We start from the raw sequence: 27,520 nt of genomic DNA on the forward strand, positions 1-27,520 counted from the left end.
TTTGCAGCTCCTGACGGAGGTGGCACAGGATTGGAGTTCTCATTGCTTCTGTACAGCATTGTGGGCTATCGCCCCGCCCCTTTTAAAGAGGGTCGCTGCCTGGCCCTGCCAACCCTCTGCAGTGTGTGCCTCCGGTTCCTTCTCATGGCAGACGCACTTATAAATAGACATGAGGGTGGTGTGGCTATGAGGTCAGCGTGTGGCATGAGGGCAGCTGAAGGCTGCGCAGGGACACTTTGGTGTGTGCTGTGGACACTGGGTCGTGCGGGGGGGTTGGGCAGAATGTAACCCAGGAGAAGTGGCAGCAGAGTGTCATGCAGGCAGTGATTGTGCTTTGTTGGAGGTAGTGTGGTGCTTAGCTAAGGCATGCCTTGCTAATGAGGGTTTTTCAGAAGTAAAAATTGTTGGGAGGGGGGGGCCACTCTTGCCGCTATTGTGGCTTAATAGTGGGACCTGGGAGCTTGAGATGCAGCCCAACATGTAGCCCCTCGCCTGCCCTATCCGTTTCTGTGTCATTCCCATCACTTTCTTGAATTTCCCAGATTTTCACAAATGAAAACCTTAGCGAGCATCGGCGATATACAAAAATGCTCGAGTCGCCCATTGACTTCAATAGGGTTTGTTACTCAAAACGAACCCTCGAGCATCGAGTGACGAGCACCCGAGCATTTTGGTGCTCGCTCATCTCTATTCTTAACAAATACACCCGCACTAATCTAAGTACCATTTTTTATCTTAATCTTACCTGCCTTAGTGCGAGTAACATTTTTATTGTAGGTTTTCTATAGAGAGGCACCTTACCTTTATAAGAATAGTAATACATAGAATTCCCAATATTTCAGACAGATCATTTAGTTATCCCAAGAGGAGAAATAAAGTAACCAGCAGTTCTCCATAAAGAATAATCATCATCATCATTATTAATATAGCGCCTACATATACTGCAGCACTTTACAAGTCAGAGGGAACATACACAAAATAAGGCATCACGTAAAATAATAAACAAATATGGAGTTTTACCAATAGAAGTGTTATAGCATTCTGCTAGGATCTGTTATTCTATATGGTTGAGGTTGATTGAGCTGGCTGGGTGTGGATTGCTCCAGCCAGCCATTCCCCCAGGTCTGCTGCTCATATATAGCAGCTCCTCTGTTGGTGGCTGCTGGCTTTTCCCTGTTTGCTCTGTGTTCAGTGTGAACAGTGTCATGTTCCTGTGTGTCTGTGCAGGTGGCTGGACATGAGGTTTGAGTGGGCATGTTTGCTGTGTGTTTTGATTTGATCAATGTCATATTCCTGCATGTCTGTGCCATTTTTGGTACGTGTAGTGTGAACTGTGTCCTGCTGGTGATCATTTGTAGGTTCCAGCACGGAGTCGTCCCTGTCAGGATGGTTGCCCTGCAAGCAGGCAGGTTTCCTGGGGTTGGTTGTCTTGTTAGAGTAGGGACCCATGAGACAACGAGGACCTTTGAAGTGGGCTCGCAGGCTTATGTATCTTGGCCAAAATACAAACTAATACCTTGTACATCCTATAGTTTTCCATCTGGCTATATGTGCAGGTATGCAGGTGAGTGCTTTGAGTGCTTTTCAGTCGTTGGTTTATGCCTGTTCATGAGTATGGAGTCCAGTTCCCAGTTCTGAGATTCTGTCTGAGTTCACCTGGCTGCGAGTATGAAGTCTGTTTCGCAGTTCTGCGGTTCCATCTGAGTTCTCTAGTTCGTGGTTGTGAAAGGTGCAACAAGGAGTGAGGGCCCTGCTCACGAAAGTTTACAATCTATGGGGAAATAGGGGTGACACAAGAGGTATAAGGGTTTATTTTGTGCAATAGTCCAACCACTAAGGGATTATACATAAATCTATATGAAGTAACAACAAAAAATGCGTGATAATTGGCATAATGAAAACATAACCATTGTTCACAAATAATTCAATTATTGGTACCTCCCTAGTTCAATAAAACCACAAACCCAATAATAAAAATACCAGTCCAGAAAATGAAATTCCAAGTGGTTATTACAAAAGTATTTGGACACTGCATGTTTTTCAGAACAAGTGCTTTATTACTCTATTTAGTAACGTGTCGGCCCTCCTTTTGCTTGTATTACAGCGGCAACACGTTGAGACGTACTTTCCACAAGTTCTCTGTAAGTATGGGCAGGAAAAGCTCACCATTCCTCGCACAAGGCTGTGAGAAGAGATTGTTGTGAGGATGGGCATGGATGGCAGTGTACCCGTCGCTCCAGTTCATCCCACAAGTGCTCCATCGGATGAATGAATAGTTATAACAAAATGTGCAGCTTTTTGTTTTACCCATGCCCTTCCCAGCATACCGTTCAGCAAACTCAGTATTTGCATATTTGCGGATTTTCTGCAGTGTCCAACTACTTTTGTCTATATAGTGTATATGATTTAGCCCCTTAGTGATGGAGCTTTTTCGCTTTTTTCCTTTTTCGTTTTTTTCTCCTCCCTTTAAAAAAATCGTAGCTCCTTTATTTATCCATCAATGTCGCTGTATTAGGTTTTTTGCTGGATGAGTTGTATTTTTCGATGGTACTATTTATTCTACCATATAATGTACTGCAAAACTTTTTAAAAATTCTAAGCAGAGAGTTATCGGAAAAAAGAACGACATTCCACCATCTTTCGGTGCATCCTGTTTCTACGGCGCACAAACTGCAACAAAAATGACCTGATAACTTTATTCTATGGGTCAGTATGATTACTGCGATACCATACCAAACTTATATAGTTTTTTTTTTTTTTTTGCTGTACTACTTGAATTTTCTTTTAGATATTTAATTTTTAAAAATTATTTTCTGTGTCCATTTTCTGCGCACAATAACTTTTTTATTTTTCTGTCAACATAGTTATGTGAGGGCTCTTTTTGTGCGGTATGTCCTGTCATTTCTGTTGGTACTATTTCTGCATACAATTAAATTTTTGATCACTTTTTATTACATTTTTTTCAGACCAAAAAAGCGCATTTCTGGCGTCATTTTTTTTTTTCGGACCACGTTCATTGTGTGGGGTAAATAATACATTACTTTGATAGATCAGACTTTTACGGCCGCAGCAATACCAAACATGGATTTTTGGTTTATTTTGATTTTTTTGTTGCAAATATGGCAAAAGGTTTTTTTTTTAACTTTTATTACTTTTTTTTTAATAATCAGTAAAACGTTTTTGTTCTTATGTTTATACTTTCTTTTAGTCCTATTACCAACCAGTGATGCTTTGACCGCTCCTGCAGTATGACGTAATGCTATAGCATTACGTCATACTGCTTTTTGACAGGCAGTCTATCAAGCCACCCCACGGGGATGGCTTGATAGGCAGTCTGCTAAGGCAGCCCTGGGGCCTTTCAGAAGACACCCGGCTGCCATGACACCTGCACGGCTCCCCCGATCTCACCGTTACCGATGTTGGGGGGATTTAAATGCCGCTGTCAGAATTGACAGCGGCATTTAAAGGGCTAATAGCCGCGGGTGTCAGCTGTAATAAACAGCTGACGCCCGCGCTGTATGAAGAGAGATAGCGGCGCTATCTCCCTCCATACACGTCCTGCAACAGCAGGACGTAAAAACACTATATGGCCGTCACTAAGGGGTTAAATATCTACGATCTATGTAATAATGTCAGGGAACTTGATAATTATAACATTCTTACTAGATCTAGCCGCTCTCACAAATGTCCAGGCTATTAGATGAATCCAGGCCAGAATTTTGGAATTTTTCTACTTGCATATCATGTCGGATTAAAAATATCCAGCATCCAGACAGGCAAAATAGAAGTGACCAGTTGTCTATCTCTATATCTCCCTGTCTGTGTACACCCTAGATTTTTTAAAAAAGGAGCTACCGTCCTGAAAAGGATGATCCTGCAATTTATTCCTATCAACAGACCCTGCAATGACCCTGTAAAAAGACCAAATAAAAGTTCCTATGTGTTTCATTCTCACACTTTATGGAGGGCTCATCAGCTGATAGTTGTGCTATGGGCTGTGATGCAGCAGAAAAAGAGCAGATCAGACCAGAGTCCTATCTAGCCAACAAGTTAAAGTGACAGGGCTCGCTGTCACCTCATAGCACGGCGCAGGCCGGGAAGCAGTCTTATCTAGCCCACAAGTGTTGTAACATAGCTTAAAATTGGAATGTATGGCAACCAACAGTGTTCCATTCTGAAAAAATAAGTGGCCTGTGTGAATAACAGTTATTGAGACTGCTGGGGAAATATCCTGTGAAATGGTCCCTGTCTTATGAAACCGATGCTGTGAGCTAAAAGTTGTGAGGACTTGCAAAGCTGCAGAAGGGCTGATACATGAACTTCTCTTTTCAGACCTGCTCTTTTGAGAAAGGACATTGTCCTCTGCAAGAAACCAAGCCTGTCAGACCATCAGATCAGGAGTTTGTTCTTTGGACTGAGTGCTATGGAGAGGAAAGGTTCTTACCAGTAGCAGTTGTGAGTGCACTTTTCCCACAGCTCTGATATGCACAAAATCCCTGGCCATGGTGGGGGTGTTGGACCTTTTGGGTCTACCTGAAAGGGTTAATTCTTCCGTATAGTGTTAAATATAATGCCATCTATAGCACAGGGTCTTGAATAGTTATTAAATTTTCATTACGGTTGTTACGGCACTGCAGGCACTTGGTGTATAACGAAAGCAAAGACTGATAGTGAGCAGCATTGCATATTTTGAGTTATATGTGACAGAGTGATAAAGCCACAAACAGCAATATACGAGACAAGGCTTCTGCTCACTTACTGATGGTCTTCTGATGTTTGGTTCCGCGAAGTGTGGCCTAAATGATTAAGTCACAGACGTACATTTATTGTGCATTGAATGCAGTCAGGAATTTCCTAAGCCCTTGCATGGGAAATGTATGGTGTGTGATGAGTGTGTGCAGCTAACCAGCTTCCACAGGACTTAGGCAGAGGAAGGCTGAGTACGGAATCCCAGCAGCTGTCAGTCTGAATGAGAGTACCTGAAACTAGAGCTAGAGCGATGGATGTATATAGATCAGAACTATTGAGAATTGAGTTGCTACAGACTCATGTGTTATGCCTACATTATAAACTTATATATCTTGAATTACAGTAAATGCTTGCTCGATGTCACTTTAAGAAGCTACTCATATGTAATGTTGTGATGCAACATTCAAGTACTCAGACCCTCCTATGGAGTGATACATACCAAAAATCCAGAAAAATCCAGCTACGTCTTATTTTCAGGGTATGTCTTATTTTCAGGGAAACAGGGTAACATACTGCATAATGCACATAATATTTATGTTTCAATAAAAATTGTTTATTGCTGCAATAGACAATTCATATTTTATTTACACTGTATATAGGATTATTTGTACACTGTATTTCAATTTATTTATTTTTTAAATGGTAATGTTTCAAGCTGTGGCCCATGTATTAGGAGAAGGGGGTTGTTAAAGGTATAGCCCAAGGAGCAGGAATTTAGCAGGCCACATGCCATACAAATGTCCTTTTCTAATCAAAAGTGTCCCTGGAATTCTTCATAATATTGATAAGTGTGGTAATCAACCATCTAATAGTAGCCAATACTTACCTGCAACGTTTGTAGTTGGATTGCTCAGTTTAACCCAGTGTCTTGGTTATGGACTATGCTCATATGTTTATAGTTGCTGTTGTTGCATTAAGTACATATATTAGGGCCATTTTAACATACGAAAGAAATATATTCACACATTTTACTATAGTTCCAAAAGACATGAAATTAGAAGTTTACCTAAAAAAGCCTTTATCACATCATGTCCTTGGGTTTAGATCAATTCTTCAGCAGATTTTCTATTAATCTTCATTCTATTAAGTGAATCTAATTGTAATACATTTTTCAAATAATCTCACTTGCACATTTTGTCTCAACCTTGCAATTATATGGTAATAGAAAACTCTTAAATTAGGAATTTTAAAACTATGCAAGGATTTTTTTTAAAAAATGTGATTACATTTGCTAAAAAGTACTTTAAGGGGTCCTCAACTAATGAATGCTGGTATAATATAATGCACTGGACTTGGATGCAGTGATCCCATTGTTTATTGTGTCTGTTAATATAGGCTGAACTGCCATATGATTGAAAGATCTGCTGTATGTGCCTGTTATGCCACAGTCCCATGTAGGAAATCACTACACTAAACCCTCAACGTGGCTCCACGCAATCACATTTGTGGCCGCACAATCTGTACCCACAATGCGCAGCATATAGAACCTACTTACTTTAGTGGGTTCCCTCACAAATGTTTTTTGTTTCCCATACATTTTGAGCATAGGGAAAAACATGCAACATGCTTTATTTTTGGGTGTCCGTCTACACAAAATCGTACATGTAAGTGCATGATTTTGCAGGGCTAAGCAATGTCAACTGGACCTACTAGGTCAGCTGACCTGCCTACTCAAACATGGCGCTGTTGGTATTGCGCCAATGTGAACAGGTCCTGGCAGTGCAATAATGTACAGTAAAATGTGCCGATCGGCACACAATAGCCAGTGATCATGAGCCCCACATAGCGCATATATGCCTCGTAATAGTGAGTGTATATGCGCTTTAAGCCATGTGAGGCCACCCTCAGAGGCACGCCTTCAGTTTATAGTCAAATGTCCTGATTGCATATCATGAAAAAAAATATAAAAAAATGGCAAAAATAGCTAATTTTACCTACCTCACCCTACAAAAAATGGAATAGAAAGTGATCAAAACATCTCATGGATCAACAAATGGTAGTATTAAGAAGTACAACTTTTCCCACGAAAAAGGAAAAAATGTACAGAAACGTTGACAAAAAAGAAAAATGTTAGGGGTTTTTGAATGCAGTGATAAACAAAAAATGCATTTCTTTAGAAAAAGTGTAAAAAATCATCAAGAAAAAAACCTATATAACTTTTTGATCATTTTGTACTTTTTTGCGGAGATTGGGTAAGCAAACTCTTTGTATGGTATTTACTGTGAGGAATAAATATCTATATTTTATTAGTTCAACCGTTATCAAATACAGTGATACTAGCTACATTTATTGTTAATTTTTGATAGCTTTTTTGCCTTGAAAATGGGAAAAAGACGGGGGTTGGACATTTATATATTTTTTCTATGTATTTTTGCGAGTTTGATTATTCTGTTTTTACATTTCTAGTCTCCTATTGAGACTTGAAAATGCGATCTGTTGACCGTTTGTACAATATACTACAATACTTCTGTATTGCAGTGTATTGTGCCCTATTGCATCTAGGGTGTAATGGGTACACTATTATGGCACGCGTAGAGGCCTTCTTTCGGCTGCCATGACAACTGTTCAGTACCACACGATCATTAAATGGGGGGCAGATCAGGTGGCAAAGAAAGCCCCCTCCCTTTGTCCAACCAATTAGATGCCATGATCAATATTGCAGGAGCATCTAAGGGGTTACAATTCATGGGATCAAAATTATCCCCAATAGTAGCTTCTGTTTCTGGGTGTCAACTGTGCAAGATAGCTGGCACCTGCAGCATTTGGAACAGGCTTAACTTAAGTGTCTTCTTTTTTGCCAATGTCTTGAAATATTTTACAATACATCTACAGCATATATGAGTTTGGACAAAAGCTCAGCAGTCTTCAGTTTAAACAATGTTTAAGGTTACAGATGTATTTGCCAGTAAGCACTGGAGGTCCAATGCCTATGGCGTCAACTTGTGCAGTAATGGCTCCAGGAGCATTTAGAATATTTTTTTTTCCGTTTATTATACCGCACAGACCTACGACTCCCATTAGTAGAGTGGGAGGGGAGAGGTTCACTGTGCCACAGATATCACCAATACTGGAGGGTGGGAGACAGCACCAAACCAATTCTCCTCCCATTCCCTGCAACTGCTATTCAGTAAGAGCAAGCAGTATTGCGTGGTAGAGTAGTAGTGAGTCTGCTGCTTCACCAATCACAGTCTGGTGCTCCTGTCACAAGGCACTTCCTTCTTTAATCCACAGACGACGACTGTGACCAGGAACAAAGACTTGGGCAGCATGATGACGTCCTCTCTGCTACCACTGCATATGTCCTGGCCCCACTGGTGCAAAGAGTTTCAATGGCTATAGGATAGGAGCCAGCTAGGTCAGTGTTAGGACAGAAGTTGGGCACACCATAGGTGGTGTAATTATGTATTTTTGTGTGTACATGTATCCCCTGTCCATGTGTGTGTGTGGATGAGTAACAGTATTACTGGATTCATATGGGGTGTTTTTGATGCTGTAAAAATCAGACCAAAAATTATATCAGTTAGGCCTCGGTCAGACGACCGTTTTTTGCCGCTATTTGCGGATCGCATGACGGATGCGCATCTGCAAATCGCATGACCGGGGCCAAAAAAAAATCGCAGAAAAATCTGCAGCTAGCAGCTTTTTCAGCGAAACGGGCAGACACGAGGAATCGCAAGTCGCGCCTATCTGCGATTCCTTGTGTTTTAATATATGCGCTCAATGGGGCTGGCGTCAGCAGCGCCGACCCCATTGAGAACATATACTACAAAGATCATTCTCCTCTGCCACAGCTGTAATAGCTGTGGCAGAGAAGAATGATGTTCGCCCATTGAATTCAATGGAGCCGGCAATACAGCCGGCTCCATTGAAAGCAATGGGCTGCCGGTGAGCGTGGGGTGAATTTTCGGGAAGGGCTTAAAAATATAAGCCCTTCCCTGAAAATCATCCTAAACTGTGTAAAAATAAAAAATATATATATACTCACCTTGTCCCTGCAGCTGGAGTTCAGCCGCGGCCGGCCGGCAGTTCTCCTGAACTGCTCTGTGTAGTATTCAGCAGGCGGGGATTTAAAATCCCCGCCTGCTGAATGGGCTGTCTCTGATTGGTCACAGCCCTCACCAATCAGAGGCAGCTCTGAATTCATGAATGGGTGAGTGAGTGCTGCCTCTGATTGGCTCAGCGCAAGGACCGATCAGGGGCAGCTCTCAGCTATTGAATGACAGCTGAGAGCTGCCCCTGATTGACCAATCAGAGGCAGCCCATTCAGCAGGCGGGGATTTTAAATCCCCGGCTGCTGAATACTACACAGAGCAGTTCAGGAGAACTGCCGGCCGGCCGCGGCTGAACTCCGGCTGCAGGGACAAGGTGAGTATAAATATTTTTTTTTTCTATTTTTACACATTTTAGGATGATTTTCAGGGAAGGGCTTATATTTTTAAGCCCTTCCCGAAAATTTATCCCGTGCTCGCCGGCAGCCTATTGCTTTCAATGGAGCCAGCTGTATTGCCGGCTCCATTGAATTCAGTGGGCTAACATCGTTCTTCTCTGCCACAGCTGTTCCAGCTGTGGCAGAGGAGAATGATCTTTATAGTATATGTTCTTAATGGGGTCGGCGCTGCTGCCGCCGGCCCCATTGAGCGCATATAATAGAACAGAAGGAATCGCAGATAGGCGCGATCTGCGATTCCTCGTGTCCTATAATTTATCGGACATCCGCATATAAAAGGCGGCCATGTCTCCGATGCCATTGCGAAGCAATGGTTCTATATATGCGCAGATCGCATGCGCATGCGCAAATCGCACGACCAAGGCTGTCTGACCGAGGCCTAAAACTGCGTTTTTGCAGCAGTTTTGCAGCAACTATGGCTTTGCTGATATGGTTTTCAACGCGGTTTTACCGCATCAAAAATGCCCCTTATAAATACAGTCTATGCCCACACAGAGTACACTGTTCTCAGTGGAATATTCGTCACAGATTTTGCCAAAATTCTACAGCAAAGTCAGTAACGAATCCACAGCAAAAGCCAAATGTGTAATATGCGTATTTTCCATAGATTTTGTTGCTGATTTGCAACGGACTTTACCCCCTCCTTTGAAAAAGTGAAATTCACAATGAAAAACTGCAGCATAAATTAGCATGCTGTGAATTAAAACCTGCAGTGCAGGTCAATTTAAAATGAAGGGTTTTTTCTGCAACGTGGATGAGTTTCTTGAATTCAACTGTAACAGCGGGCAGAGGACAGGCTGGGCTGAGTCCATCTCTCCTGGAGCTGTGGTTGAGGTGCACTGTGAGACATCTAGCATGCTGTTCACAGGTCATGGGGGAGAAAAGGCACGTCGGTTCCATGTCTTAATACTGAACGAACTTTTATTACAAACTGGTGACAAAGTAGATAGTAAATAAAAAATCTCTGAAGTAGCCCGGGCCACTTTCTTGAAGAAACCACTGCAACGGAACATTCAGCAGCACAACGGGTGCCGAGGTAACAAGAAACTGCACACATTTGTCTCACTGCAAATATAATGAATGAGGCAGTCTCTGATGCAATCCGGTCTCTAAGCTGCAGACCAGGATCTGTCAGGCAGTGAGAGAGTTAAAGCCTTTCCTGGAGGGAGCAGCACTCACCGCACATTCATAAGAGAGGACTCTAACATTTGTAGGCTAACTACTTTAGCAGCATTGCAGTCCTCTGTAAATCCTCTTAAGCAGGGTTTCCCAAAGTGGGCTCCACAAGAGCTTCTCGGGGGCTCCGATGGAGGATCTAGGTCCCCGCTATACTGTAGTGGGGTCTGGATAGTGTGTACCGAGGAAATCAGCATGCAGGACCTGCGGTTGGCATAGCAACACAAATCACATAAGCTGGCCCCGGTCATGTGATCCATGTTGCTATGCCAACAACAGGTCCTGCATGCTGATTTCCTTAGTACAGGCTGTCAGGGCACAGCTACAGGGGTTAGTAGAGCCGGGACCGATTATAATAGGGGCTATGGAGGCGACTGCCCTGGCCCCAAAGACTTCAAGGGGGCCCACGGCCATCCCAATCACTCCTATTGTAATCTGAAATGCCAAACCTCTCCCTGCATCTGAAGAGCATAGCGGCAATGAGGGACCCAAATACTACTGGGGCAGCAATGGGGGTCACTATTACTACTGGGGCCAATATAAGGGTCGCTATTACTACTAAGACCAATACAGGGGGTGCTATTACTACTGGGTCCGCAATGGGGGGAGCCTATTACTACTGGGGCCACAATAAGGGTCACTTTTTCTACTGGTGCGACCAATATAAAGGACGCTATTACTACTGGGGCAAATATAGGGGACGCTATTACTACTGGGGCCACCAATATAGGGGATCACCATTACTACATGGGGCAGATTTGCTGCGGAATTTACAGTAGCTGTAGCAGTAAAGTGGATGAGATTTAGAAAATATCCACATGCTGTGGAAACAGTCTGCACAAAACCTGTGTAAAAATAATGACATGTTTAACTGAAATTGATAGGGAATGGTCTATATTCTCCCTGGATTTTCCACAGTACGGGCAAAAACACAGGGTTATGCGCTAATACACTCTGTAGCGGCGAGCGTATTAGTGCATGAACCAGTTTTTTTTTTGTAATCAAACATCACACTACTGCATGCGAGTTTGAAAAAAAAAAGCAGAAAGAGAGGTCCTGACTAGAGATGAGCGAGTATACTCGCTAAGGGCAATTGCTCGAGCAATCATTGCCCTTAACGAATACCTGCCCACTCGAGACAAAAGGTTAGGGTGACGGCGCGGGGGAGCGGTGAATTGCGGCAGTGAGCAGGGGGGAGAGAGGGAGAGAGAGAGCTCCCCTCCGTTCCTCCTCGCTCTCCCCCACCGCTCCCTGCCCACCGCCGGCACCCAAACCTTTTCTCTCGAGCAGGCAGGTACTCGCTAAGGGCAATGCTCGCTCGAGCAATTGCCCTTAGCGAGTATGCTCGTTCATCACTAGTCCTGACATATCTTTCTCTCCTGTAGAAAAACTATGTGCAAGAAAGATAGGGCAAGTCCAATCTATTTCCTATGTTTCCCGAGAGTGGAAACAAAACCATTGAAATCAGTGGTTTCGTTCTGTTATGCGGCTGTGATTTTCACAGTTGCAAAATGGGATAAAAACACGCCCATCTGTATAAGCCCTAAAAATATAAACACCAAATCTGCAGTTAACACACAGAAGCCAAACCCGCACACACTGGTTGAAATGGCTAAGTAGTTCCAGATGTGTTCTTTTTCCAGGAAAATTATGCAGTTTCACGCATCTCCTTGCGTACCCTATATTGACTGCTATGGGGACCCTTGGTGCGCAAATATGCAATAAAAATAGAGCATGCGCTATGTTTTTTCTGTGAAACCTAAATCAATGGATTCGATTATCTGTGTACTACATACGCAATTATGCCGGCCTAAATACTGTGGATACTGCATGTGGAAAATTTACAACCCATGTGAACATACCCTTTCACTGTCAATGCAATCAAGGCAGATTTAGTAAGGATGGCCCTGTATTCTGCTGATATTAACCGCTTGGCAGAAGTTCGACGTTTCTATCCCTCTGTACATCTACATCATCAGAACCAAGAAGGGCATAAATTCTCATCATAACATTGTTCTTGCTAACGGTTTATAACTATCCATTGACATTGCTGCATGAGGGCTTGTTTTTTGCAGGACCAGTTGTATTTTTCAATGGTGCTATTTCATGTACCATATAATGTACTGGAAAACTTTTAAAAAATTGAAAGTGGAGAGAAATGGGAAAAAATGAAATTCTGCCATCTTTTGGTGCGTCTTGTTTCTACAAAGCACAAACTGTAATGAAAATGACACGATAACTTTATTCTATGGGTCAATACGATTACTACGATACCAAACTTATACAGTTTTTTTTTTTTATGCTGTACTCCTTTTTTTATTTTTTTTATTTTTCCGTCAACATAGTTGTGCAAGGGTTAATTGTTTGCGGAACGTCTTGTAGTTTGCGTTGGTACCATTTTGGAATACATACGACTTTTTGATCGCTTTTTATTGCATTTTTCCTGGGGACAGGATGACCAAAAAAAGCGCATTTCTGGCGTTCTTTTTTTTCTGACGACATTAATCATGTGGGGTAAATAATGTATTACTTTGATAGATCAGACTTTTACGGATGCAGCGATACCAAATATGTATTTTTGGTTTATTATTTAGATTCCTTTATTACAATTGTGGCAAAAGCGTTTTCTTTTTAACTTATTACTTTTTTTTAGAATTAGTAAAACTTTATTGTTCTTATTTTTATTTTTTTTAAGTCCCCACAGGGGACAACAACTTGCGATACTTTGATCGCTCCTGCAGAATGATGTAATGCCATAGCATTACATCACACTGCTATCAGGCCGGCAGTCTATCAAGCCACCCCGCGGGAATGGCTTGCTAGGCATTCTGCCATGACAGCCCTAGGGCCTTTCAGAAGGCCCCCGGCTGCCATGACACCCACACGGCTTCCTGCGATCTCATCGTGGGGGGCCACACGGGACCCCCGAACATCGATGAATTGACAGTGTCATTTAAAAGGGTAACAGCTCCGATTAGCCACACAGAACTAGTCCTGCATATTTATGAGCTGCAGACTAGCTACCCCCAACCCGTCCTCCAGCCAATGATTGGCAGCTCTCTCTCTATGCACAGTAATAAGCAGACAGCAGTCAATCAATGCCTGTTGGACGGGTGGATGTGGCTAGCCTGCAGCTCATGAATATCCAGGACTACTTTAAGTAGCCCTCTATGTAATTGCTGCTACTGATAAAACGCAAGTTTCTCAAAAAGTACTGCACAGATCCACACAGCAGACATCACTGTAATCAGTGTGACCAGCACAACCTTATGCTGCTCTCAGAGAGGGGTCCAGGAAAATGGTGTCAGTCTCGTTAAGCTTGTGTAAGGCAGCAGACTCTAACAGTTCCAAGTTGCACCAAGTGCAAACTGCATGTACCATACAGCGGTCAATGCAGCCTAGGGAAATGTAGCTGCTTTTGTGAAATAAAACAAAACCTCATCTGCCTTTGCAAGGAAAATATTAATCCGCGGAAGCAACCCTGTCATCTTGATATTTAGTCATGCACGCCTGCGCTATTTTATAAGTAAATACGTCGATGGGGTAAAATCTTGTGAATGTAATAAACGTGCCTAATGATTCCTGTGATAGGGAGTGCAGGCAGGCTGCAGAAGAAAGAGTGTCAGTATTCAGTGTGAAATGTATGCTTCCTTTCTCCTGATCTCTTATCAAACACACAAAGATTGTGTAAAACACAGCTCTCTCACCACAAGACGCGGAGCGATCTGAAGCAGGCGGTAACCCTCAGATGTTCATATGTTATAACTAAAAGCTGACAGAAAGTTTTCCAGCAGCCCTCCAGCGAACAGATTGCAAATAGAAGTGTTTCTGTCCTCGCCTGCCGCAGATCTGCACCCACTGGGACGGGGGGAACATGCAGAGCGTTTAATGCTGCTATAAATGTGCTGCTTACACTGTCAATAGAGACAAACATGTACACAGCCCTACTGCACTGGAAGATGTTGTGTGGCCAGGGGCGCACAGAAACCAAAAAGTCCTACCAAAGGGGGTGCTTATGGAAATTCTACAAGAAGCAAAATGCTTAAATCTGAACAACTATCAAATTTATTGGTGAAAAACTGATATTTTTCGTCTAGTCCTGATGCCAGATGTGTGATATGTGCTACTTCTGATGAGTGTGAAAGAAACCTCTGGGACATGATCTACTGATCATGAGAATGCATGTGCTGCCTAATCACCACCAGCCACGACATTCTGAAGATCTGTAAGTGTCCCAATAGTTGGACGTCACCAACCAGGTTTTTATGGTTTATCCAATGGATAAGCAAAGACATTATCTGTCCGGGAACCCCTTCTGGGTTGTCCCCCCGTTACATATCATATTCATTATATCAATCATTATATCATCATCATGGCAAAAAAAAGGTCTAGTAAAAAATTCGGTTATGGCAACACTGCAGGGAAATTTACTAAGACTGGCATCTTCAACATTGGCTTTAGTATAATCTCCCCTAATGCACAATGTACTTACTACCATGACGAGGCTCACAGGCTCTTCATGTATTAGGCATATCTTCATACTTCTGTGTGCCTACGTTGAAATATGCACTAGGTCCAACGTGGTGTACATTTCTGGTATAATTTAGTAAATTATACATAAATCTCCCAGTCTGCTGTGGCCATGCCCCCTCCTAATAAGCTCCCCCCATGTTTGGAAAAAGTGCCAGGGCTGGCACAGAAAGAAGAAGTTTCTGGTGTAAATTATTCGTAAGTTTTTTGGTTTATGGCACCCATGATCCTCCTGACAAGCCCCACCCACTTTTTTACAAAATTGTTGAGACCAGCCTATGGCCCGCCTGCACACGTCAGAGCTGGATTCCGCATGCAGCGTAGCCCGCAGCGGAATCCGGCTCTGATCCTGGTCAGAGGACGCGACCCTGCGTACCTGCCTTCTTTCTTCATAATCTGTACTGCGCATGGCGGAAGGGCTTCAATGGAAGCCATCTGCATGGAATCCGTGCAAAAACAGAGCATGCTGCGAGCAGAAAATTGCAGTCGCTGTCTGCTTGTGTGAGCGGACATGCAGATGCTCTATTGGTTTGAATTGGTGCAGAATGCCACAGATCGTCCATGAGGGAGACAATCACGGATTTTGCAATTGAAATCCGGTCGTGTGAAATGGGACTTGCACAACAATTTGCAGGTTTTTTATACCAGAATGCTGGTATAAGATTTTTAATAAATGTCCCCCATGACGTTGAAAGTGTATGGCAATGTGATGCTGGTGGGTACGCCTGCTCAGTCACTGCCCCAGGTCTGCCCTCTGCTGAGCAGCGGCTTGTTGAGGACGGAAGAGAGCCTCTGCAGCAGCAGCATAGCTGAGAAGCCCGCAAAAATACAAACAAGTCCAGCAGCAGAAAATGTGAAAAATATAAAAGCAGGCATTTTATTAATACATTTAAAAGATATACAAAAATAATTTCTTATATTTTAAAATGATTGGTTCCTTTGGATCATGTGATTGGTAGTACGTCTTATATGGACTTGGTCTATTATCTAGGTTCATGTTATGATTAAGTGTCCAAAACGCCTAAACAGTCCTATCTCCATCATGTGAAAATCTTTTTGCACATCTTTTTAAATGCATTAATAAAATGCCTGCATTTATATTTGTCACGGTTTCTGCTGCTGGACTTGTTTGCATATTTGGATGTCTCCCTGCCTTGTCCCAGATCAGTCCGTGCACAAATTATATTTAATATTCACATTTGGGCGTTTATCCTCCTTGTTGAGCTGGCGTTTTTCTTCTTTACTATAGCTGAGAAGTTTCCTGCGGGAAAGAAGGGACTATGTTATCAACTGCCAGAAGGGGGAGGAGATTGATTCTGTCCAGAGCTTGCCTACAACAGCAGAAATTAACAGCAGCACCAAGAGAGTCTATGGAAGCAAACAATAATATAAAAGGGGATTTGTTATGCTAAAAACATTACATTACATTAAAACAGCTATAAACAGCATTTCAAGACATGAGGTATGAAAATGATTCATGCGATACGTTTTGAATAGAAATGAACGAGTATACTCGCTAAGGCAAACTACTTGAGCAAGTAGTGCCTTAGCCGAGTATTCTCCTGCTCATCTGTAAAGATTCGGGAAGCGGCGGGGGACAGCGGAGAGGAACGGAGGGTAGATCTCTCCCTCTCTCCCCCCCCCCCCCCCCCCGCTCACCCCTGCTCACCGCCGCAACTCACCTGTCACCCGCGCCGGTAGCCGAATCTTTAGAGACGAGCGGGAGGATACTCGGCTAAGGCACTACTTGTTCGATTAGTTAGTCTTAGCGAGTATACTCGCTCATCTCTAGTTTTGAACCTATTATATCTTAAAGTGTCAGCACAAAATCGATATCCATAGGCTAGGTGATAAACGTCTGATCAGTGCAGGTCTCCGTTAAGACCCCACTGATCCCAAGAAAGGGGTCTGGGGCCCTCTCTTATCATCATTGTGAGCTCACTGTGACATGGAGATTGAATGGAGCGGCAGTCACACATGTGCTGCACTGCTAATTCATGCTTGGCTATTTCTGGCAGTCCCATTGAAGAGGAATGAAGCAACACCACCTATTCTCGACTGCCGCTCTCCATTCAATATTCTCCTTTAAGAAGCTATTTAAGAGTATAGCATACAGATGAAGCTGTGCTGAATTTGTCATTTAAAGTTGAGTGCAGAAAATACAATGTTGATGCCAATAAAATTACTAGAAATTAAATGCACCTCTGATGTTTGATGTTGCCTAGGAAACATGATGGATTGTTCATGTCCCCCAGAGATAAGCAGCATCAGAGGGGTTGGCAGCTATTTATTGACACTTCTCTATTGCAATAACATGCCTGTTTAGTTCATCTTTTCACCAAAAAATACCGGACAAGGTAAAAAAAAAAAGGGTGTGGTTTGGGGGGCATGGTGTAACACAGTATGTGTGTATGGAAATGTATGAATAAACTGACACTGGCTGTTACCATTTTATATTATGGCACTGTGCTCTAAGGCTCTTTGTACTAAGGTGCCCGCCGCCAAGGCTTTCTGAATTATGTCGCCTGCTGGTGATAGTCCCATATTGAGGCATCAGACACAGACACTCCTTCATATTGGGGCACAAGCCATTAATGCCTTCATAAATGCCGTTCAGGGGCTACTCTTGACCTGCAATAGTCAGGGAAATACATGGAACTCATGGAGCCCTATAGAAAAATTCAGAATTGGACATCCGCCTCCAAAAAAAATGTACACAGAAGTCAATATTTGAGTGACTCCTGCTTACGGTGAATGGAGGCGGGTAGAGATGAGCGAGCATACTCGCTAAGGACAATCACTCGATCAAGCATTGTCCTTAGCGAGTATCTCCCCGCTCAGGAGAAAAGGTTCGGCTGCCAGCGCGGGTGACAGGTGAGTTGCGGCAGTCAGCATGGGAGAGCTTGGGGGAGAGAGGGAGAGAGAGATCTCCCCTCCGTTCCTCCCTGCTCTCCCCCGCCGCTCCTTGACCGCCGCCGGCAGCCGAATCTCTGGAGCGGACAGGTACTCGCTAAGGGCAATGCTCAATCGAGCAATTGCCCTTAGCGAGTATGCTCGCTCATCAGTAGAGGCGGGCGTGCCAAACCGATCCCCGGCTGCTCCGGTAGTCTGTGGAATGGCTGTCAGATGCTGATCCGCCCAACAGTCATCTCGTGTAAAATTACCTTTGAAGTGTGACTGGTGCCAGGAGACTTTTCCTACTATTGCCATCTACCTGTTGGAGTTACATTGAAGCTGTACCTAGAGACTGTTCCACTGCTAATGATAACTGCCAAGCCCGGTGCCACAGTTATTTGTGCAACCACTAGGCTCTGTGCATTAATTCTTTGTGTAACCACCAATATTATGCCCTCTGCATGAGACTGTGACCAGTTCCGCAGTTGCTTCGGTGTGAATAATCTTGCTTTCAAATGGAAGTTTGCCGAGTCCATGAAAGTCACTGAACTCTTGGGGTACTGTGATAAAGTTCACAGGCCACCCCATAAAACTAATACTTTCCCAAAGTGATTATTTTGGGCAACATGATAAAACCCTGAGTTGAAATAACACAGTACAGTTGCCTGCAGTCCTATAGAGAACTATAGAATGTGTGTTCTTGTGCCAAAAGACAAATGTACTACCTCTGTGACAGCTCTGCTACATCTGTGTAGGTAATAAGCATCATAAGATTCATAATACACTTTCTGATGAAGTACAGTCCCCATACTGAGATTTTGCGAACTGCAATGTACGGGCAACTGTGTATTTGTTTAAACACGCATATCCATACACTGTGAACAAGCTACTTGCATTTACTTTAAAATATGCAGTCCCAGGGACATAGTTCATACTTGTCTGCTCTCCTAGAAATGTTCAAGAAACTACCAAAAACTTCTGCAGTGTCTGGTTTGTAATCATTTAGTGGGTCTGATCTGCAGTCTGTATTTAGGAGGTACTGTATGTATTTCTTTTGGAGATCTGGACTGGGTCTGTACCTATTAAGGGATTCTGGGTCTTTATTTAGGGGGTCTGGTCTAGGGTCTCTAGAGTACTTAGAATTTGTTTAGGGCATCTGGGATCAATTTTTTTAAGGGGGTCTGTTATGAGATCTGTATTTAGGGGGCTTGTCTAGGTCTATGCTTGTTTATGGGGATCTGGTCTGGGATATATACTTAGAGGGTCTGGTCTGAGTGTATTTATTTGGGATTTAGTGAAGGAGATCATATGCAGTACTTGTAAATGAAATGTCTATATATTATACATGCCTGTATAAATAGATAGAGCATATACTGACAAAAGTATTGCTTTGTGCACCATTTAATTCATCACTTCTCAGAGTCTTCCCAATGTTACTTCTCAAAAGTTGGCAAGTATGACAATGTTATAGGAGGTGCAGAGAGTGAAATCCCAACCCACAGCCCCTGCAACATGTAAGAACAACCTGACACTATGATATACTATACTAAATGAACAATTGTATTATTAATTGCTATACTAATGAAAACATTTTTGTAGTGGATATAGAGCTATAGGTGTATGTAGTACCTGGGGCAAAGTTACAGTTTTAACCTCCCTACAGGACTATCTCCTGGCTCTGCTCACAGCACCTAAGGCTCATAGCCCTCCCTCCAGGCTTGCTAGCCAGGCCACTGTATATATTCTACAGCAGGACATCTTCCTGCAATGCAAAGGTGATATGATCTGTGTTTTTATAGGATTTGTGATTTATTTTTTTTTGCTTTGTGCAGCTTGTCTATAGAATGAACACCCAGTACTGCCCTAGAAATGTGGCTCCAGAATCACTCTGACAGTCAGGACACATGAATATATAGAGGCACATTGGATGTCATTCATACATGACAAAAAAGGGGCAGAATTTTTGAGCAAGTATTTCTGACATTTGCAAAGTTAGTTAATAATACCAAGAAACTGAAGATTTTGCTCATTTGTATAGATGATAGTAATTCTGTGCCTTTTTTTTTTAGTTTTTGAAAGAATACTTCTTATAAACGACCTTTAAGAAATTTATATTGGCGGTATCCCCCTGAGGAAGCAACAGGGTTTATGATCATTTATAAACAGCTAGACGGATAAAACTTTATAAAAGTTTCCTGTTGAATTGTCAGAGCATCTGGGGTGTATAAGAACAATAGCATATTGCATATTCAGGAGAATTATTTAACTCTCTTATATCCCTGAAGTAGTTTCTTATCTTGACTTCTACATTTCCAGTCATTCTGTCAATCACATTGTCTTTCCTTAAAAGGTATTATAAATAACTTGTAAATGGCATTGCTCAAGGAAGAAAAGCACTTTGAGCATTTTCCATTTGACTTGTAACCAGTGTAAGTATATCTGATAAAGCCTTAGGTTAAAATCATACACTTTACTGCCTCCAGCTGACCACTGCTCAGAACTACTTTTTCAGATGTTCCCAGACATATGGAAGCTGTGCACCAGTGTGAGAATAAATGGTCAGAACTGAATGTATGTGAAAGGGAAGTCACATGACACCAGTATGTCATCAATTTTATATATACAGTATTTTTTCCATATTTTAATTCAACATCTACAGAGTTCCTTCACACTCAAAGTTTTAAAAAACAAGTAAAAACATGAAACAACGAGTGTTTTAGCATTTTTAGTGGTGTCTTTTACTTATGTTCTTGGTGCCATTTTTAGTCTTTTTAGTCCTGTTAGTCCTATTGAAAAGTTTTTTTAAACAAAAATTTAAAAAAGTGATACATGGAGCATGCTGCATTTTGAGAAAAAGTCACATACACAAAAAAAGATACAAAATAGCAAAACGTAAAACACTCTGAAACATGTTTGCTTAGATTAGCATTTCATAGGCAACTATACACAAGGCTCAGAGCGACTAATATATAAAGAGGCACAAGACAGTTTCTGGCATGCATTATACTAAATGTAACAAGCCACGTGCGGCCATGTACCCTAGAGCTAGTGCCCACCCACTTTTTAAAAACATGAAAGCCTAAAATACAATATTTTACTTGAGACTCCAAACAAACATCTTGTCATAATGCTTTTAAAAAATATGGTAAAAAAAAGCCACCAAGAACAATTCAAAACATTGTTTCCTGCCGTGATGCAGCGTTGCAGCCCCGCTTTGGTCTCATTTGCTGTTACAGATGATTTTAACAGAAGTCAGGTGGCCACTGATGCCAATCAGAGGCAGCGACATCATGTTCCCAGACTCCTGGCATAATGGTGCTCAGGACATGAGCCAACAGAACGAGCAGTGACCTGGATTGTGGCTGCAGGGAACAGGTAAGTACTCCTCCTATTCTTATTTTAGCACAGAGGGGACTAAAGGGGTTATCTGGAACTGGCATGTTGTCCAGTAACTAGATAACCCCTTTAAGATAATTAGGTTATAAGGTAAGTTTTATTCATTTCTACCTTCATTAAATGTAATGAACAATTCCCAAGCCATAGATGAAATTTGAGAACATACACAAAAGTAAAGGGATACATTTTAGCAATTGAATCAAATTGGAGAGATTTATCAAAATGCTCCATAAAGTGGTGATATGGGATAATAACTATAACACTATCGTAACTATAGGGGATGCAGTTGCATCCGAGCCCAGGGGGTTATTCTGAGTTTTTATTTATTTTCAGGATTGCATTTATCTTGGAGTCTATTTATTTTGGGGCTAGGTGAGGGTCTTTATTCATTTTGAGTGTGATGAAGAAGTCATCTGCATTACTTGTGATTTGTAACCAGTAGGTTAGAAGTGTTTAGGGATATAATCTATGTAAATGAATAAATAAATCTTATTTGTATAGCGCCAACTTATTCCACAGCACTTTCAAGTAATTTATTTATCCTTTCCCCCACCACCACCACCACCAATCTGGGTACTTATTTTACCAACCTCGGAAGGATGGAAGGCTGAGTCAACCTTGAGCCGGCTACCTGAATCATGCAGGGATTGACCTTGCAACCTTTAGGTCATGAGCGAGAGCTTAGGACTGCATTTCTGCTGCCTTAACAAATGACAGGCATATGTTAGTAAAATTTTGGGGGATACTTGTCACACCTCTGATGTGGCTACTCAAATCTGGTTGTCCATATAGTACTCTCAGGCCTTGCCTACCTGCTCAAAGACCAGTGATTGTGGCACAGTAAAGCACTAGCATTTATGGCATTCAGCAAACCACTTGACATCACTGTCCTTATTCACTTATGTAGACCACCACATATATTTCTATTAAACTCTTCTCTATCAATAACCTAATCATTTTGAAATTATTTTATGACTGATGAGATACAATCTGCCTAGTGCTTTGAAATGCTTTTTCCTAACCCAGAGTGCATTGGCTCTGTCTGTTTGGGCCCTCAGCACTGGGCAGAAGGAAAACTGATGACACTGAGCACTACAACAGAGCACATACAAGAGGTAAATTAGCCCTGCCCCTGAGCACATACGAGAGATAAATTAGCCCTGCCCCTGAGCACATACAAGAGGTAAATTGGCCCTGCCCCATAGCACATACAAGAGGTACATTAACCCTGCCCATGAATTACATTTATGCATAGGATAGCCTTTACAGAAAGATATGTAGTATATAATATACCAGTTTAGTATTTGCAAGTTTCTGTAAGGGTTATTCTACTATGAAGATATGCATTTGTTGCCCTTTCTTTGCACAGAGCTAAAAATGAACCTGTCTTCACCTTTGAGCCTCATATACTACATTACAGGGCTGAAATGTGAGGGAATGGGGAGTTGTATTGCATACTCACAGGGTGCCCAGTTCCCTATGTAGTTGGTGCACACACACATTGTGACTCTTTTCAGAGGGCTCTATGCTCTCCCATTCATTTCTAGAGAAGAGCACGCACACAGAAGCTTTTGAAAAGAGTCACACTGTGTACACACTACAACTTCGCAGGGACACAGCACAGGTATGGGGCACCTGGTAAGTATGAAACACAGATCCTCAAACTCCCTGTTTCCCCACCTTCAAGCTCCATAATGGAGTTTATGGGGCTCAAAGGTGATGACAATTTCCCTTTAATACCCCTACACAGTGTTCATTTATAAAGTATCTCTAGGTCTATGCAAATACATTTTTACACAGACTAGCTCTTATTAAAAACAGCACATGTGCTGAGCTCTATGTAACATGTACATTTGAACCTCACACTTCCATCTCCAAGACTTTTTCCAGAGCTGTACCAGTCCTCTGGGATGCGCTACCCCAGACAATCAGGTTAATTCCCAACAACTGGAATTTTAAGCATGCCCTAAAAACACACCTCTTTAAGGAGGCCTATCATACCTTCTAATCTAACTCTTCCCCATTTATCCTGTTACTATACTCTTCATCCGACCTTGATCACAGCATTCCCCTTTCCCCATACATTATAATGCACTTATGTACAAATCTAGATATTGGCTGGTGACTGGCTCACACGGTATTATTTATAGTACCCTATTTACATAATGTAGCCAGACCAGGATAAGCACTTATACTTCATGTATCACCCTCTATTTCCGGGATTGTAAGCTCCTGCGGGCAGGGCCCTCACCCCTATGGTCATTAGTTTTATACTGTATGTAATGTCAGATTTCGTCTCTACATGTTTTGTCTGATGTGTAAAGTGCTGCGGAATATGTTGGCACTACATAAATAACGATGATTATTACTCTAATGATTACTATTATTATTAGGGCTGGTCTATAAAGAAATTAACATGTTGTCCATCACATGGCGCTTCGCATGTATATTTCTATGTAGATCAACCTTTACAGAAAGGGGTGTATCATGGACCAGTTTCTATAGAAGCTGGTCTGTGAAGGGATGCTTATGTTGTTCACTTAGAAACTAAATATGTTCATTCATTTTATATACTTCGATTTCAGCCTTTTTAAGTTATGGTTAATTCCAATTAAAAATATGATGGGGGCTCCAACAAATATCTTACCCAGGAACCCCCACCAGCCTTAATCTGGCCCTGCACAGAGTCACATTTATTGAATGTATGTAAGTATGCTTATTGTGACCTAACTTTGAATAGAGGGAAACTAAACTTAGATATTTATTAGACTATTCAATTTCCCTACAATCTCCCTATTTATCTTTCATCTGCCTCCAAACTGATTCCAGACAGTCTATATTCTGTATCCAATTCACAGAATACAGGCTGCTTAAACTACAATCTATGTTCTGCTGACATATTCTCATAGGCACACAGGGAATTTGAATTGACAGCTTAGATAAGAGTTTGCAAAGCAAATTGAGCCTGTTTATGGCCATTCAATACATGATATATTATAAATCTATATTTTAATTCCTATAGTTGTCTCTATGGTACTTATGCAATGGTATGTGTATGTGCATGTGCCTCTGTGTACATTGTTATGGGCACCTTTCCAACTCTGTTATGGGCAGTGCCATGTTGACAGTTTACAATCAAAGCAACTCTTATCTGGCAAACAATGCCATACCTCCCTCATTTCTTGTGAAATTCCGTAACTGCCAGAGGAAATATACACTCCACCTCCATTAGTGGGGACGCACCCAAACTTCACTTATGTGTGTAACCCCATTTCCCATATTTGAAAGATAACATGACTCTGCTGAACGATGTCACAACTTACCACACACATTTGAAGATGCACAGCTTAGTCTTGTTTATTTCTGTAATGGTAGTAATTCCGTACTAAACATTCATGTATAGGTTGTACATATCTGTGTAATGCATTACCAATTCTGCATGTCATTAATTTGTTGGCAATAAATATGCATTTATTCATTAGTCTGCTCAGGCAGTCAAGGAAACTAACCACAATGTTGAAAAATCTTTTCTTTTGGAAATGTTGCTTCCCTTTTAAGTCTAAATACAATGTGACAGGTCGTCTATGTAAGAGACATAAGAGTGTGCCCATGTACGTGTATGTATAGAAGTTCTCATTAAAGGGGCTACCCACTTAGGAAATGTCCAAATGCCCGATGAGAGCATTTGAACATCTTATATTGCACAGTCCTGCCCTCAGAACTCCTGCTTTCTAGCTATAGCACATTTTGATTCAATCATGTACTATATTACATCATCAGAGGGCTACAATGACAAAGAAGGGTGGCCTTACTTGACAATTTCTTCAGTTTCGCAAAGTGAGATGAGGAGTGGAATAATGACTCAGAGGTAGAGATGAGCGTGCGTACTCGCTAAGGCTAACTAGTCGAGCGAGTAGTGCCTTTTGCGAGTACCTGCCCGCTCGTCTCTAAAGATTCGGGTGCCAGCGGGGGAGAGTGGTGAGTTGCGGGAGTGAGCAGGGGGGAGAGGGGGGGAGAGAGTGAGAGAGAGATCTCCCCCCCCCCCGTTCCTCCCCGCTCTCCCCCACCGCTCCCCGCCCCCGCCGTTGCCCGAATCTTTAGAGACGAGCAGGCAGGTACTCGCATAAGGCACTACTCGCTCGAGTAGTTTGCCTTAGCGAGTACGCTCACTCATCTCTACTCAGAGGCATCACTTGAAATTCCTGAGCCTCAATGCAAAATCTGTAATAGGCCCCCACCTACCTCATGCTGTTTACAATACTAGAGTTTTATGATTATTCTAATGTAACATAGAGGCCTTTGGGTTCCCTCAGGCATAAGGGTCTAAGAGTGACTGCTACTTCTACACACCCGCTAGCAACAGTCTTGACTTGACTTCTGGCATCACAATGCCAGTCCACATTTGAGCTGTGTGAAGTGTGACAGTTGGGTTTCTATGTCCCACCACAACAACTTATCATCCCTCCACAGGATAAGTGATAACTGTTTGATCAATCAGGGTCTGAGGACTACTGGAACTGTAGCTGGGGCCACTACTAATCACAAGAACAGGGGTCCTGAATGTTAACATATAAATGGCGTTGTGGGCACACATGCACATTGGAGATCCATTGCTCTGTAGGACTGTTGGAAGTGTTCAGCATTCCCATAGGGATGAATGGAGAGATAGTGTGCATACATGACTGCAGGTCCAGTCATATGATGAAAATCATGACCCCCTTTCTAGTTATCATTGAGCATCCCAGCAGTCAGACTTCTACTTATCAGACACTTATTAACTATCCAGTGAATAGATGATAAGTTGTTATGGTGAAACAATTCCTTTAACCCCTTAATTCCACAGGATGTAATTTTGTAGGGTGGTAGTTAATACAACAGAACGTAAACTTACATCCTGTGAATGGCACAGACTCAGAAGTGAGTCTGCGCCACCCTGCAGAGGGAACCGGCTGTGACTGATAGAGGGCCACCCACTGCAACAGCGGGGATCACTGAGAACCCCGATCCTAGCTGTTGACCACTTACATGCCGTGATCAATGTAGATCGTGGCATGTAAAGGGTTCACAGAGGACATGCACCCCCTCTGTGACGACATTGGCCCTCCGCTATGTAATTGTAGAGGGCCGATGGATTGCTATGGCAAACAGATGCCAGACACTGGTCTAGACTACCATGTCCTGTGATCACTATTGGGAGCGATAATGCATGGCAGTACAGAAATACTGCCATGCATTATAGCGCTCAGAGCTTTTCTCATTCAAGTCCCCTATAAGGACATCTAAAAATGTGAAAAATAGAATAAAACATATAAAAACGTGAAAATATAACAAAAGAAATCCTTTTTAATGCATTTTCCACCCTTACTCTAAAAAAAATTTAAAATTGGAAAAAAAACACTTGTTTTCATCATATCCATACTGAACTGTACAACAAATTGAACACACTAAGCATAAAAAACAAAAACACTGGAGGCAAAATGCTTACTTTATTCATTTTGCTTCCCCAAAATCCATAGATCCTTATGTGTATGGCCAAGTTATCAGAAGTGCATATTGCTTGAGCATACGCAGTATCTCCCAGCTTGGACCACCTCTCTTCTGATCCCTAGAACTCCAGGTATGTGCAGCCGCCTGAGAGCTGTCTAGTACAGCTGTGCAGCATCAGGAACACTGGTGGAGAAGCAAGCAGTGCTGTGATATCTAGCCCAGTGCTACTTACTGCTTACATGCAGGCAAGACTTTGTAGGACTCACTAAGGCTGAGAGGTTAAGGAATGAGGACTATAAAGTCAAAGAATGGAAGCATGGTGCTAAAACTGAGTATGGGGGCCTGTAACATGTTTTTGTAATAGTATATTTACGCAATTTTTAATTACAGAAATGAAAATTGCAGCCGTGAATACCCCTTTAATAAAGCATTAGGTGGGAACTTCTCTTAGTTTAAGTGAGGCAGACCTTAATATCTGTCATTGGAGCACAAGACTTCTTTCCTTTACAGTATGTTCTCCCACTGATCCCAGCAATTGTCCTGAAGCTTATATGACAAAGATGAACCCATATTCAGTAAATAACTCCTGTAACAATCAGTATTTCAGTCACTATATGTCTCAAAAGGACTCTGTGATAACATAATATAAGGTTATTCTCCATAACCCATTCTCTTCAAGGTATTATTAACAACATAATCGAGCAATTGACTTCATGTTGCTGTATAAACAATGACTAGTAATACTCATGTGATAAGGAACAGGGAGTCTTCACCTCTTGCTCATCCATGTATACCCAACATTGAAATGGAATTTGCAGCAGCACGAAAATGTGAACTTCA

At 42.2% G+C, this 27,520-nt stretch overlaps 1 long non-coding RNA gene across 2 annotated transcripts in view; it reads right to left on the reverse strand.

Moving 5' to 3' along the window:
• LOC136573485 (uncharacterized) overlaps window positions 1–27,520 on the reverse strand; it is a 44,292-nt gene that overhangs the window by 6,650 nt on the left and 10,122 nt on the right. The window contains exon 4 of one of the 2 annotated variants that reach the window (XR_010785891.1): window positions 1,517–1,771. This is a non-coding gene — a long non-coding RNA (uncharacterized lncRNA). Of the gene's footprint in view, window positions 1–956; window positions 1,772–27,520 lie in introns of those variants that run through there. The other variant, XR_010785890.1, reaches the window with a different exon arrangement.

Source organism: Eleutherodactylus coqui, chromosome 1, assembly GCF_035609145.1.
Source record: "Eleutherodactylus coqui strain aEleCoq1 chromosome 1, aEleCoq1.hap1, whole genome shotgun sequence".
Classification (NCBI taxonomy): domain Eukaryota; kingdom Metazoa; phylum Chordata; class Amphibia; order Anura; family Eleutherodactylidae; genus Eleutherodactylus; species Eleutherodactylus coqui.